Here is a 14,893-nt window from a genome sequence, read left to right on the forward strand (position 1 = left end):
GCAAAAAGCCCCTATTTTTAAGGTGAGGCACACTAAGTGCCATTATACTAGATAAATAATGAATGAAATACAAAAAAAAATACTTCAAATTGAGCTACATTAAAGATAAGGCATTAGTTAAGTAGTTAAAAACAGTCAAACTCTGTTTAAAGAACAGCTACTTTAAAGGCAATTGAATTAAATAAGCAGTAAAGAGAAAGCAAAGAAGCTGGTCAAACTTTGGCACACTAAGGGCCAGTGTATTAGATAAGTAGTGAAAAAAACTCAAAAAATTACAGCACCTGGTATTCCTAGGCAGTCTCCCATCCAAGTACTAACTGGAGGCCCAGCTCTGCTTAGCTTCTGAGATCAGACAAGATCAGGCATGAACAGGGAGGTATGGCGTAAAGCTGAAAGCTGCTGCAAAAAGCCCTATTTTTAGGTGAGGCACACTAATTGCCATTATACTAGATAAGTAATGAATGAAATACAAAAAAAATACTTCAAAATGAGCTACATTAAAGATAAGAGCATTAGTTAAGTAGTTAAAAACAGTCAAACTCTGTTTAAGAACAGAACAGCTACTTTAAAGGCAATTGAATTAAATAAGCAGTAAAGGGAAAGCAAAGACCTGGTCAAACTTTGGCCACACTAAGGGCCAGTGTATTAGATAAGTAGTGAAAAAACTCAAAAAATTACAGCACCTGGTATTTCCTAGGCAGGCTCCCATCCAGAAGTACTAACTAGGCCCAACTCTGCTTAGCTTCTGAGATCAGACAAGATCAGGCGTGAACAGAATTGTTGTATGGCCGTGGCGAAAGCTGCTGCAAAAAGCCCTAATTTAAGGTGAGGCACACTAAGTGCCATTATACTAGATAAGTAATGAATGAAATAAAAAAATAAAATACTTCAAAATGAGCTACATTACAGATAAGAGCATTAGTTAAGTAGTTAAAAACAGTCAAACTCTGTTTAAAGAACTACTACTTTAAAGGCAATTGAATTAAATAAGCAGTAAGGGAAAGCAAAGAGCTGGTCAAACTTTGGCCACACTAAGGGCCAGTGTATTAGATAAGTAGTGAAAAAAAACTCAAAAAACTTACAGCACCTGGTATTCCTAGGCAGTCTCCCATCCAAGTACTAACTAGGCCCAACTCTGCTCAGCTTCTGAGATCAGGCGTGAACAGGGTGGTATGGCCGTATAGCGTAAAGCTGCTGCAAAAAGCCCCTATTTTTAAGGTGAGGCACACTGGTGCCATTATACTAGATAAGTAATGAATGAAATACAAAAAAAAATACTTCAAAATGAGCTACATTAAAGATAAAGAGCATTAGTTAAGTAGTTAAAAACAGTCAAACTCTGTTTTAAAAGTACAGCTACTTTAAAGGCAATTGAATTAAATAAGCAGTAAGGAAAACAAAGAGCTGGTCAAACTTTGGCCACACTAAGGGCAGATGTATTAGATAAGTAAGTGAAAAAACTCAAAAACTTACAGCACCTGGTATTCCTAGGCAGTCTCCCATCCAGAGTACTAACTAGGCCCAACTCTGTAGCTTCTGAGATCAGGCAAGATCAGGCGTGAACAGGGTGAGTATGGCCGTGCAGCGCTGCTGCAAAAAGCCCCTATTTTTAGGTGAGGCACACTAAGTGCCATTATACTAGATAAGTAATGAATGAAATACAAAAAAAAAATACTTCAAAATGAGCTACATTAAAGATAAGAGCATTAGTTAAGTAGTTAAAAACAGTCAAACTCTGTTTAAAGAACAGCTACTTTAAAGGCAATTGAATTAAATAAGCAGTAAGGAAAGCAAAGAGCTGGTCAAACTTTGGCCACACTAAGAACCAGTGTATTAGATAAGTAGTGAAAAACTCAAAAACTTACAGCACCTGTTATTCCTAGGCAGTCTCCCATCAGAAGTACTAACTAGGCCCAACTCTGCTTGGCTTCTGAGATCAGGCGAGATCAGGCGTGAACAGGTAGTGTAGTATGGCGTGTGAAAGCTGCTGCAAAAGCCCCTATTTTAAGGTGAGAGGCACTAAGTGCCATTATACTAGATAAGTAATGAATGAAATACAAAAAAAAATGCTTCAAAATGAGCTACATTAAGAGATAAGGCATTAGTTAAGTAGTTAAAAACAGTCAAACTCTGTTTTAAAGAAACAGCTAATTTAAAGGCAATTGAGTTAAATAAGCAGTAAGGAAAGCAAAGAGCTGGTCAAACTTTGGCCACACTAAGGGCCAGTGTATTAGATAAGTAGTGAAAAAACTCAAAAACTTACAGCACCTGGTATTCCTAGGCAGTCTCCCATCCGAAGTACTAACTAGGCCCAACTCTAGCAGCTTCTGAGATCAGGCAGATCAGGGCGTGAACAGGGTGGTATGGCCGTAAGCGAAAGCTGCTGCAAAAAGCCCCCTATTTTAAGGTGAGGCACACTAAGTGCCATTATACTAGATAAGTAATGAATGAAATACAAAAAAAAAAAAATGCTTCAAAATGAGCTACATTAAAGATAAGAGGATTAGTTAAGTGAATTAAAAACAGTCAAACTATGTTTTAAAGAACAGCTAACTTTAAAGGCAATTGAGATTAAATAAGCAGTAAAGGAAAGCAAAGAGGCTGGTCAAACTTTGGCCACACTAAAGGGCCAGTGTATTAGATAAGTAGTTAAAAAACTCAAAACCTTAGGCACCTGGTATCCCTAGGCAGTCTCCCATCAAGTACTAACCAGGGCCCAACTCTGCTTAGCTTCTGAGATCCAGACAAGATCGAGGCGTGAACAGAGTTGGTATGCCCATAAGCGAAAGCTGCTGCAAAAAGCCCCCTATTTTAAAGGTGAGGCACACTAAGATTGCCATTTATACTAAAGTAATGAATGAAATACCAAAAAAATACTTCAAAATGAGCTACAATAAAGATAAGAGCATTAGTTTAAGTAGTTAAAAACAGTCAAACTCTGTTTAAAAGAACACAGCTACTTTAAAGGCAATTGAATTAAATAAGCAGTAAGGAAAGCAAAGAGCTGGTCAAACTTTGACCACACTAAGAGCCAGTGTATTAGATAAGTAGTGAAAAAACTCAAGAAGACCTACAGCACCTGGTATTCCTAGGCAGTCTCCCATCCAGAAGTACTAAGCAAGCCCAACTCTGCTTAGCTTCTGAGATCAAGGCGAGGATCAGGCGTGAACAGGGTGTTATGGCCATGGCGAAAGCTGCTGCAAAAAGCCCTATGTTTTTAAGGTGAAGAGGCTCACTAAGTGCCATTATACTAGATAAGTAATGAATGAAATACAAAAAAAAATACTTCAAAATGAGCTACATTAAAAATAAGAGCATTAGTAAAGTAGTTAAAAACAGTCAAACTCTGTTTTCCCAAAGTACAGCTACTTTAAAGGCAATTGGATTAAATAAGCAGTAAGGGAAAACCAAAGGCTGGTCAAACTTTGGCCACACTAAGAACCAGTGCCATTAGATAAGTAGTGAAAAAACTCAAAACTTACAGCACCTAATATTCCTAGGCAGTCTCCCATCCAAAGTACTAACTAGGTCCAACTCTGCTTAGCTTCTGAGATCAGAGGCGAGATCAGGCGTGAACAGGGTGGGATGGCGTGGCGCGAAGCTGCTGCCAAAAGCCCCTATTTTGGGTGAGGCACACTAAGTGCCATTATACTAGATAAGTAATGAATGAAATACAAAAAAATGCTTCAAAATGAGCTACATTAAAGATAAGAGCATTAGTTAAGTAGTTAAAACAGTCAAACTCTGTTTAAAAGAACAGCTACTTTAAAGGCAATTGAATTAAATAAGCAGTAAGGAAAATCAAAGAGCTGGTCAAACTTTGACCACACTAAGAACCAGTGTATTAGATAAGTAGTGAAAAAACTCAAGAACTTACAGCGCACCTGGTATTCCTAGGCAGTCTCCCATCCAGGAGTACTAACTAGGCCCAACTCTGTGGCAACGCTGAGATCAGGAGCGAGATCGAGGCGTGAACAGGGTAAGTATGGCCGTGGCGAAAGCCTGCTGCAAAGAGCCCCCCCTATTTTAAAGGTGAGGCGCACTAAAGTGCCATTATACTAGATAATAATGAATGAAATACAAAAAAAATACTTCAAAATGAGCTACATTAAAGATAAGGCATTAGTTAAGTAGTTAAAAACAGTCAAACTCTGTTTTAAAGTACAGCTACTTTAAAGACAATTGAATTAAATAAGCAGTAAGAGGAAAGAAGCAAAGAGCTGGTCAAACTTTGGCCACACTAAAGGGCCAGATTGTATTAGATGCGTAGTGAAAAACTCTCAAAACCCTTTGTACCTGGTATTCCTAGGCAGTCTTCAATCAAGTACTAACCAGGCCCAACTCTGTAGCTTCTGAGATCAGGCGAGATCGAGGTGTGAACAGGGTGTGGTATGGCCGTGGCGGCTTCTGCAAAAGCCCCTATTTTTAAGGTGAGGGCACACTAAGTTCCATTATAATAGATAAGTAATGAATGAAATACAAAAAAAAAAAAAAATACTTCAAGATGAGCCACATTAAAAGATAAGAGCATTGATTAAGTAGTTGAAAAACAGTCAAACTCTGTTTAAAAGTACAGCTAAGCACAAGGCAATTGGATTAAATAAGCAACAAAAAGAAAGGGAAAGTAAGAGAGCTGGTCAAACTTTGGACACACTAAGGACAGTGTATTAGATAGTAGTGAAAAAACTCAAAACTTACAGCACATGGTGTTCCTGAGCAGTCTCATCCAAGTACTAACCAGGCCCAACTCTGCTTAAACATGAGATCAGGCGAGGATCAGGCGTGAACAGATTGGTATGGCCGTAATCAAAACTGCTGCAAAAAGCCCTATTTTTTAGATTGAGGCACACTAAGTTGCCATTATACTAAATAAGTAATGAATGAAATACAAAAAAAAAAACTTTAAAATAAGCTACATTAAAGATAAAGAGCATTAGTTAAGTAGTCAAAAACAGTCAAACTCTGTTTAAAGAACAGCTACTTTAAAGGCAATTGAATTAAATAAGCAGTAAGGGAAAGCAAAGGAAGCTGGTCAAACTTTGACCACACTAAGGGCCAGTGTATTAAATGAAAGTAGTGAAAAAACTCAAAAACTTACAGCACCTGGTATTCCTAGGCAGTCTCCCATCAAGTACCTAACTAGGCCCCAGCGCTCTGCTTAAAGCTTCAGAGATCAGGCGAGATCAGCAGTGAACAGAGATTGGTATGGCCGTGTGCTAAAAGCTGCTGCAAAAGCCCCCTATTTTAAGGTGAGGCACACTAGGATTATGCATTAATACTAGATTAGGTAATGAATGAAATGCAAAAAAAAATGCTTAAAGATATGAGCTACATTAAAGATAAGAGCATTAGTTAAGTGATTAAAAACAGTCAAACTCTGTTTAAAAGTACAACTACTTTAAAGGCAATTGGAATTAAATAAACATTAAGGAAAGCAAGAGAGCTGTGAGTCAAACTTTGGCGTTACACTAAGGGCCGTTGTATTGAATAAGTAGTGAAAAAACTCAAGAAATTTTTGGCACCTATGAGTATTCCTAGTTTGGTCTCCCATCCAGAGTACTAACCAGGCCCAACTCTGTTTGGCTTCTGAGAGATCCAGACGAGATCCAGAAGTGAACAGGGTGTGGTATGGCAGTGGCCAGCTGCTGCAAAAAACCCCTATTTTAAAATTGAGGCACACTAGAGTACCATTATACTAGATAAGTAATGAATGAAATACAAAAAAAAAAAAAAAATGCGCTAGAATGAGCTACATTAAGAGATAAGAGCATTAGTTAAGTAGTTAAAAACAGTCAAACGCTCTGTTTTTAAAAAGTACAGCTACTTCAGAGGCAATTGAATTAAATAAGCAGTAGGGGGGAAAACAAAGAGCTGGTCAAACTTTGACCACACTAAGAGGGCCAATTAATATTAGATAAGTAGTGAAAAAGCTCAAGAAACTTTGCTTTTACATGGTGTTCCTAGGCAGTCTCCCCATCCAAGTACCCAGCTGGGCTAACTCTGTAGCTTCTGAGATCAGGCGAGATCAGGCGTGAACAGAGGGTGGTATGGCAGAAGTAAGCTAAAGCTGCTACAAAAGCCCGTATTTTTAGATTGAGGCACATTAAGTGCCATTATACTAGATAAGTAATGAATGAAATACAAAAAAATACTTCAAAATGAGCTACACATTAAAGATAAGAGCATTAGTTAAATTATTAGTTTAAAACGATTGAAACTCTGTTTAAAAGTACAGCTACTTTAAAGGCAATTGAATTAAATAAGCAGTAAGGGAAAATAAGAGCTGGTCAAACTTTTGGCCACACTAAGAACCGTTGTAATTAGATAAAGTAGTGAAAAAAACTCAAAAATTATACAGCACCTGGTATTCTAAGGCAGTCTCCCATCCAAGAACTAAACCAGGCCCAACTCTGTTGGCTTCTGAGATCAGATGACATCAGGCGTGAACAGGGGTGGTATGGCGTAGCGAAAGCTGCTGCAAAAAGCCCTATTTTAAGGTGGGGCACACTAGAAGATGCCATTATACTAGATAAGTAATGAATGGAAATACAAAAAAAAAATACTTTTGAAATGAGCTACATTAAAGATAAAAAGAGCATTAGTTAAAGTAATTAAAAACAGTCAAACTCATTTTTAAAGAACAAAAAGCTACTTTAAAGGCAATTGAATTAAATGAGCAGTAAGGAAAACAAAGAGCTGGTCAAACTTTGATGACCACACTATGGGGCCAGTGTATTAGATAGAAGTGATGAAAAAACTCAAAAACTTACAGCACACACAATTGTTCCTAGGCAGTCTCCCATCCAGAAGTACTAACTAAGGCCCAACTCTGTAGCTTCTGAGATCAGACAGGATCAGGCGTGAACAGAGTGTGTTATGGCGCACGTGGCGTAAGCTGCTGCAAAAAGCCACCACTCTATTTGGGTGAGGCACACTAAGTGCCATTATACTAGATAAGTAATGAATATGAAATACAAAAAAAAAAAAATACTTCAAAGATATGAGCTACATTAAAGATAAGAGCATTAGTTAAGTAGTTAAAAATGATCAAACTCTGTTTGAGAACAGCTACTTTAAAGAGACAATTGAGATTAAATAAGCAGTAAAGGGAAACCAAAGAGCTGGTCAAACTTTGACCACACTATGGACCAGTGATGAATAGATAAGTAGTGAAAAAAACTCAAGAATTTACAGCACCTGGTATTCCTAGGCAGTCTTCCATCAGAGAGTACTAACCAGGCCCAACTCTGTAGCTTCTGAGGATCCAGATGAGATCAGGCGTGAACAGGGGGTGAGCATGACCATGGCTAAAGCTGTTTACCAAAAAAGCCCCTATTTTTAGATTGAGGCACACTAAGTGCCATTATACTAGATAAATAAATGAATGAAATGCACAAAAAAAAATACTTCAAAATAGAGCTACATTAAAGATAAGAGCATTAGTTAAGTAGTTAAAAACAGTCAAACTCTGTTTAAAAAGTACAGCTACTTTAAAGGCAATTGAATTAAATAAGCAGTGAGGAGAAGCAAGAGCTGGTCAAACTTTGGCCACACTAAGGGCCAGTGTATTAGATAAGTAGTGAAAAACTCAAAAACTTACAGCACCTGGTATTCCTAGGCAGTCTCCCATCCAAGTACTAACTAGGCCCAACTCTGCTTAGCTTCTGAGATCAGGCGAGATCAGGCGTGAACAGGGTGGTATGGCCGTAAGCGAAAGCTGCTGCAAAAGCCCCTATTTTAAGGTGAGGCACACTAAGTGCCATTATACTAGATAAGTAATGAATGAAATACAAAAAAATACTTCAAAATGAGCTACATTAAAGATAAGAGCGTTAGTTAAGTAGTTAAAAACAGTCAAACTCTGTTTAAAGAACAGCTACTTTAAAGGCAATTGAATTAAATAAGCAGTAAGGAAAGCAAAGAGCTGGTCAAACTTTGGCCACACTAAGGGCCAGTGTATTAGATAAGTAGTGAAAAACTCTCAAAACTTACAGCACCTGGTATTCCTAGGCAGTCTCCCATCCAAGTACTAACTAGGCCCAACTCTGTAGCTTCTGAGATCAGGCGAGATCAGGCGTGAACAGGGTGGTATGGCCGTTAGCGAAAGCTGCTGCAAAAAGCCCCCTATTTTAGGGTGAGGCACACTAAGTGCCATTATACTAGATAAGTAATGAATGAAATACAAAAAAAATACTTCAAAATGAGCTACATTAAAGATAAGAGCATTAGTTAAGTAGTTAAAAACAGTCAAACTCTGTTTAAAGAACAGCTACTTTAAAGGCAATTGAATTAAATAAGCAGTAAGGAAAGCAAAGAGCTGGTCAAACTTTGGCCACACTAAGGGCCAGTGTATTAGATAAGTAGTGAAAAAACTCAAAACTTACAGCACCTGGTATTCCTAGGCAGTCTCCCATCCAAGTACTAACTAGGCCCAACTCTGTAGCTTCTGAGATCAGGCGAGATCAGGCGTGAACAGGGTGGTATGGCCGTAAGCGAAAGCTGCTGCAAAAGCCCCTATTTTAAGGTGAGGCACACTAAGTGCCATTATACTAGATAAGTAATTGAATGAAATACAAAAAAATACTTCAAAATGAGCTACATTAAAGATAAGAGCATTAGTTAAGTAGTTAAAAACAGTCAAACTCTGTTTAAAGAACAGCTACTTTAAAGGCAATTGAATTAAATAAGCAGTAAAGGAAAGCAAAGAGCTGGTCAAACTTTGGCCACACTAAGGGCCAGTGTATTAGATAAGTAGTGAAAAAACTCAAAACTTACAGCACCTGGTATTCCTAGGCAGTCTCCCATCCAAGTACTAACTAGGCCCAACTCTGTAGCTTCTGAGATCAGGCGAGATCAGGCGTGAACAGGTGTGGTATGGCCGTAAGCGAAAGCTGCTGCAAAAGCCCCTATTTTTTAGGTGAGGCACACTAAGTGCCATTATACTAGATAAGTAATGAATGAAATACAAAAAAATACTTCAAAATGAGCTACATTAAAGATAAGAGCATTAGTTAAGTAGTTAAAAACAGTCAAACTCTGTTTAAAGAACAGCTACTTTAAAGGCAATTGAATTAAATAAGCAGTAAAGGAAAGCAAAGAGCTGGTCAAACTTTGGCCACACTAAGGGCCAGTGTATTAGATAAGTAGTGAAAAAACTCAAAACTTACAGCACCTGGTATTCCTAGGCAGTCTCCCATCCAAGTACTAACTAGGCCCAACTCTGCTTAGCTTCTGAGATCAGGCGAGATCAGGCGTGAACAGGGTGTGGTATGGCCGTAAGCGAAAGCTGCTGCAAAAGCCCCTATTTTAAGGTGAGGCACACTAAGTGCCATTATACTAGATAAGTAATGAATGAAATACAAAAAAATACTTCAAAATGAGCTACATTAAAGGTAAGAGCATTAGTTAAGTAGTTAAAAACAGTCAAACTCTGTTTAAAGTACAGCTACTTTAAAGGCAACTGAATTAAATAAGCAGTAAGGGAAAGCAAAGAGCTGGTCAAACTTTGGCCACACTAAGGGCCAGTGTATTAGATAAGTAGTGAAAAAACTCAAAAACCTACAGAACCTGGTATTCCTAGGCAGTCTCCCATCCAAGTACTAACCAGGCCCAACTCTGCTTAGCTTCTGAGATCAGGCAAGATCAGGCGTAAACAGGGTGGTATGGCCGTAAGCGAAGATGGTGCAAAAAGCCCCCTATTTTAAGGTGAGGCTCACTAAGTGCCATTATACTAGATAAGTAATGAATGAAATACAAAAAAAATACTTCAAAATGAGCTACATTAAAGATAAGAGCATTAGTTAAGTAGTTAAAAACAGTCAAACTCTGTTTAAAGTACAGCTACTTTAAAGGCAATTGAATTAAATAAGCAGTATAGGAAAGCAAAGAGCTGGTCAAACTTTGGCCACACTAAGGGCCAGTGTATTAGATAAGTAGAGAAAAAACTCAAAAACTTACAGCACCTGGTATTTCCTAGGCAGTCCCATCCAAGTACTAACTAGGCCCAACTCTGCTTAGCTTCTGAGATCAGGCGAGATCAGGCGTGAACAGAGGTGGTATGGCCGTAAGAAGCTGCTGCTGCAAAAGCCCCTATTTTAAGGTGAGGCACACTAAGTGCCATTATACTAGATAAGTAATGAATGAAATACAAAAAAATACTTCAAAATGAGCTACATTAAAGATAAGAGCATTAGTTAAGTAGTTAAAAACAGTCAAACTCTGTTTAAAGAACAGCTACTTTAAAGGCAATTGAATTAAATAAGCAGTAAGGAAAGCAAAGAGCTGGTCAAACTTTGGCCACACTAAGGGCCAGTGTATTAGATAAGTAGTGAAAAAACTCAAAACTTACAGCACCTGGTATTCCTAGGCAGTCTCCCATCCAAGTACTAACTAGGCCCAACTCTGCTTAGCTTCTGAGATCAGGCGAGATCAGGCGTGAACAGTGTGGTATGGCCGTAAGCGAAAAGCTGCTGCAAAAGCCCCTATTTTAAGGGTGAGGCACACTAAGTGCCATTATACTAGATAAGTAATGAATGAAATACAAAAAAAAAAATACTTCAAAATGAGCTACATTAAAGATAAGAGCATTAGTTAAGTAGTTAAAAACAGTCAAACTCTGTTTAAAGAACAGCAGCTACTTTAAAGGCAATTGAATTAAATAAGCAGTAAAGGAAAGCAAAGAGCTGGTCAAACTTTGGCCACACTAAGAGCCAGTGTATTAGATAAGTAGTGAAAAAACTCAAAACTTACAGCACCTGGTATTCCTAGGCAGTCTCCCATCCAAGTACTAACTAGGCCCAACTCTGCTTAGCTTCTGAGATCAGGCGAGATCAGGCGTGAACAGGGTGGTATGGCCGTAAGCGAAAGCTGCTGCAAAAGCCCCTATTTTAAGGTGAGGCACACTAAGTGCCATTATACTAGATAAGTAATGAATGAAATACAAAAAAATACTTCAAAATGAGCTACATTAAAGATAAGAGCATTAGTTAAGTAGTTAAAAACAGTCAAACTCTGTTTAAAGAACAGCTACTTTAAAGGCAATTGAATTAAATAAGCAGTAAGGGAAAGCAAAGAGCTGGTCAAACTTTGGCCACACTAAGGGCCAGTGTATTAGATAAGTAGTGAAAAAACTCAAAACTTACAGCACCTGGTATTCCTAGGCAGTCTCCCATCCAAGTACTAACTAGGCCCAACTCTGCTTAGCTTCTGAGATCAGGCGAGATCAGGCGTGAACAGGTGTGGTATGGCCGTAAGCGAAAGCTGCTGCAAAAGCCCCTATTTTAAGGTGAGGCACACTAAGTGCCATTATACTAGATAAGTAATGAATGAAATACAAAAAAAATACTTCAAAATGAGCTACATTAAAGATAAGAGCATTAGTTAAGTAGTTAAAAACAGTCAAACTCTGTTTAAAGAACAGCTACTTTAAAGGCAATTGAATTAAATAAGCAGTAAGGAAAGCAAAGAGCTGGTCAAACTTTGGCCACACTAAGGGCCAGTGTATTAGATAAGTAGTGAAAAAACTCAAAACTTACAGCACCTGGTATTCCTAGGCAGTCTCCCATCCAAGTACTAACTAGGCCCAACTCTGCTTAGCTTCTGAGATCAGGCGAGATCAGGCGTGAACAGGGTGGTATGGCCGTGAAAGCTGCTGCAAAAGCCCCTATTTTAAGGTGAGGCACACTAAGTGCCATTATACTAGATAAGTAATGAATGAAATACAAAAAAATACTTCAAAATGAGCTACATTAAAGATAAGAGCATTAGTTAAGTAGTTAAAAACAGTCAAACTCTGTTTAAAGAACAGCTACTTTAAAGGCAATTGAATTAAATAAGCAGTAAGGAAAGCAAAGAGCTGGTCAAACTTTGGCCACACTAAGGGCCAGTGTATTAGATAAGTAGTGAAAAAACTCAAAAACTTACAGCACCTGGTATTCCTAGGCAGTCTCCCATCCAAGTACTAACTAGGCCCAACTCTGTAGCTTCTGAGATCAGGCGAGATCAGGCGTGAACAGGATGGTATGGCCGAAAGAAAGCTGCTGCAAAAGCCCCTATTTTAAGGTGAGGCACACTAAGTGCCATTATACTAGATAAGTAATGAATGAAATACAAAAAAATACTTCAAAATGAGCTACATTAAAGATAAGAGCATTAGTTAAGTAGTTAAAAACAGTCAAACTCTGTTTAAAGAACAGCTACTTTAAAGGCAATTGAATTAAATAAGCAGTAAGGAAAGCAAAGAGCTGGTCAAACTTTGGCCACACTAAGGGCCAGTGTATTAGATAAGTAGTGAAAAAACTCAAAAACTTACAGCACCTGGTATTCCTAGGCAGTCTCCCATCCAAGTACTAACTAGGCCCAACTCTGCTTAGCTTCTGAGATCAGGCGAGATCAGGCGTGAACAGGGTGGTATGGCCGTAAGCGAAAGCTGCTGCAAAAGCCCCTATTTTAAGGTGAGGCACACTAAGTGCCATTATACTAGATAAGTAATGAATGAAATACAAAAAAATACTTCAAAATGAGCTACATTAAAGATAAGAGCATTAGTTAAGTAGTTAAAAACAGTCAAACTCTGTTTAAAGAACAGCTACTTTAAAGGCAATTGAATTAAATAAGCAGTAAGGAAAGCAAAGAGCTGGTCAAACTTTGGCCACACTAAGGGCCAGTGTATTAGATAAGTAGTGAAAAAACTCAAAACTTACAGCACCTGGTATTCCTAGGCAGTCTCCCATCCAAGTACTAACTAGGCCCAACTCTGCTTAGCTTCTGAGATCAGGCGAGATCAGGCGTGAACAGGGTGGTATGGCCGTAAGCGAAAGCTGCTGCAAAAGCCCCTATTTTAAGGTGAGGCACACTAAGTGCCATTATACTAGATAAGTAATGAATGAAATACAAAAAAATACTTCAAAATGAGCTACATTAAAGATAAGAGCATTAGTTAAGTAGTTAAAAACAGTCAAACTCTGTTTAAAGAACAGCTACTTTAAAGGCAATTGAATTAAATAAGCAGTAAAGGAAAGCAAAAGAGCTGGTCAAACTTTGGCCACACTAAGGGCCAGTGTATTAGATAAGTAGTGAAAAAACTCAAAACTTACAGCACCTGGTATTCCTAGGCAGTCTCCCATCCAAGTACTAACTAGGCCCAACTCTGCTTAGCTTCTGAGATCAGGCGAGATCAGGCGTGAACAGGGTGGTATGGCCGTAAGCGAAGCTGCTGCAAAAAGCCCCTATTTTAAGGTGAGGCACACTAAGTGCCATTATACTAGATAAGTAATGAATGAAATACAAAAAAATACTTCAAAATGAGCTACATTAAAGATAAGAGCATTAGTTAAGTAGTTAAAAACAGTCAAACTCTGTTTTAAAGAACAGCTACTTTAAAGGCAATTGAATTAAATAAGCAGTAAGGAAAGCAAAGAGCTGGTCAAACTTTGGCCACACTAAGGGCCAGTGTATTAGATAAGTAGTGAAAAAACTCAAAACTTACAGCACCTGGTATTCCTAGGCAGTCTCCCATCCAAGTACTAACTAGGCCCAACTCTGCTTAGCTTCTGAGATCAGGCGAGATCGAGGCGCGTGAACAGGGTGGTATGGCCGTAAGCGAAAGCTGCTGCAAAAAGCCCCTATTTTAAGGTGAGGCACACTAAGTGCCATTATACTAGATAAGTAATGAATGAAATACAAAAAAATACTTCAAAATGAGCTACATTAAAGATAAGAGCATTAGTTAAGTAGTTAAAAACAGTCAAACTCTGTTTAAAGAACAGCTACTTTAAAGGCAATTGAATTAAATAAGCAGTAAGGAAAGCAAAGAGCTGGTCAAACTTTGGCCACACTAAGGGCCAGTGTATTAGATAAGTAGTAGTGAAAAACTCAAAAACTTACAGCACCTGGTATTCCTAGGCAGTCTCCCATCCAAGTACTAACTAGGCCCAACTCTGCTTAGCTTCTGAGATCAGGCGAGATCAGGCGTGAACAGGGTGGTATGGCCGTAAGCGAAAGCTGCTGCAAAAAGCCCCTATTTTAAGGTGAGGCACACTAAGTGCCATTATACTAGATAAGTAATGAATGAAATACAAAAAAATACTTCAAAATGAGCTACATTAAAGATAAGAGCATTAGTTAAGTAGTTAAAAACAGTCAAACTCTGTTTAAAGAACAGCTACTTTAAAGGCAATTGAATTAAATAAGCAGTAAGGAAAGCAAAAGAGCTGGTCAAACTTTGGCCACACTAAGGGCCAGTGTATTAGATAAGTAGTGAAAAAACTCAAAACTTACAGCACCTGGTATTCCTAGGCAGTCTCCCATCCAAGTACTAACTAGGCCCAACTCTGCTTAGCTTCTGAGATCAGGCGAGATCAGGCGTGAACAGGGTGGTATGGCCGTAAGCGAAAGCTGCTGCAAAAAGCCCCTATTTTAAGGTGAGGCACACTAAGTGCCATTATACTAGATAAGTAATGAATGAAATACAAAAAAATACTTCAAAATGAGCTACATTAAAGATAAGAGCATTAGTTAAGTAGTTAAAAACAGTCAAACTCTGTTTAAAGAACAGCTACTTTAAAAGGCAATTGAATTAAATAAGCAGTAAGGAAAGCAAAGAGCTGGTCAAACTTTGGCCACACTAAGGGCCAGTGTATTAGATAAGTAGTGAAAAAACTCTCAAAAACTTACAGCACCTGGTATTCCTAGGCAGTCTCCCATCCAAGTACTAACTAGGCCCAACTCTGTAGCTTCTGAGATCAGGCGAGATCAGGCGTGAACAGGGTGGTATGGCCGTAAGCGAAAGCTGCTGCAAAAGCCCCTATTTTAAGGTGAGGCACACTAAGTGCCATTATACTAGATAAGTAATGAATGAAATACAAAAAAATACTTCAAAATGAGCTACATTAAA

The 14,893-nt window shown here is 38.4% G+C and overlaps 19 pseudogenes; all 19 read right to left on the reverse strand.

Moving 5' to 3' along the window:
- Window positions 1–7,593: 7,593 nt before the first annotated feature.
- Window positions 7,594–7,712, reverse strand: LOC122338957 (annotated as a pseudogene).
- A 273-nt stretch (window positions 7,713–7,985) lies between these two features.
- On the reverse strand, window positions 7,986–8,102 carry LOC122338934 (annotated as a pseudogene).
- Window positions 8,103–8,377: 275 nt separating this feature from the next.
- Window positions 8,378–8,494, reverse strand: LOC122338993 (annotated as a pseudogene).
- A 274-nt stretch (window positions 8,495–8,768) lies between these two features.
- On the reverse strand, window positions 8,769–8,886 carry LOC122338941 (annotated as a pseudogene).
- Window positions 8,887–9,160: 274 nt separating this feature from the next.
- Window positions 9,161–9,281, reverse strand: LOC122338983 (annotated as a pseudogene).
- Window positions 9,282–9,555: 274 nt separating this feature from the next.
- LOC122338981 lies at window positions 9,556–9,674 on the reverse strand (annotated as a pseudogene).
- A 276-nt stretch (window positions 9,675–9,950) lies between these two features.
- On the reverse strand, window positions 9,951–10,069 carry LOC122338936 (annotated as a pseudogene).
- Window positions 10,070–10,341: 272 nt separating this feature from the next.
- Window positions 10,342–10,460, reverse strand: LOC122338939 (annotated as a pseudogene).
- A 282-nt stretch (window positions 10,461–10,742) lies between these two features.
- Window positions 10,743–10,861, reverse strand: LOC122338958 (annotated as a pseudogene).
- Window positions 10,862–11,134: 273 nt separating this feature from the next.
- LOC122338980 lies at window positions 11,135–11,254 on the reverse strand (annotated as a pseudogene).
- Window positions 11,255–11,527: 273 nt separating this feature from the next.
- LOC122338978 lies at window positions 11,528–11,646 on the reverse strand (annotated as a pseudogene).
- A 269-nt stretch (window positions 11,647–11,915) lies between these two features.
- LOC122338945 lies at window positions 11,916–12,032 on the reverse strand (annotated as a pseudogene).
- A 271-nt stretch (window positions 12,033–12,303) lies between these two features.
- LOC122338959 lies at window positions 12,304–12,422 on the reverse strand (annotated as a pseudogene).
- A 272-nt stretch (window positions 12,423–12,694) lies between these two features.
- Window positions 12,695–12,813, reverse strand: LOC122338960 (annotated as a pseudogene).
- Window positions 12,814–13,087: 274 nt separating this feature from the next.
- LOC122338961 lies at window positions 13,088–13,206 on the reverse strand (annotated as a pseudogene).
- A 273-nt stretch (window positions 13,207–13,479) lies between these two features.
- LOC122339001 lies at window positions 13,480–13,601 on the reverse strand (annotated as a pseudogene).
- A 276-nt stretch (window positions 13,602–13,877) lies between these two features.
- LOC122338962 lies at window positions 13,878–13,996 on the reverse strand (annotated as a pseudogene).
- A 274-nt stretch (window positions 13,997–14,270) lies between these two features.
- LOC122338963 lies at window positions 14,271–14,389 on the reverse strand (annotated as a pseudogene).
- A 277-nt stretch (window positions 14,390–14,666) lies between these two features.
- LOC122338994 lies at window positions 14,667–14,783 on the reverse strand (annotated as a pseudogene).
- Window positions 14,784–14,893: the final 110 nt, after the last annotated feature.

The sequence above is a fragment of the Puntigrus tetrazona genome, unplaced genomic scaffold (genome assembly GCF_018831695.1).
Source record: "Puntigrus tetrazona isolate hp1 unplaced genomic scaffold, ASM1883169v1 S000000990, whole genome shotgun sequence".
NCBI classification, from domain to species: Eukaryota; Metazoa; Chordata; class Actinopteri; order Cypriniformes; family Cyprinidae; genus Puntigrus; species Puntigrus tetrazona.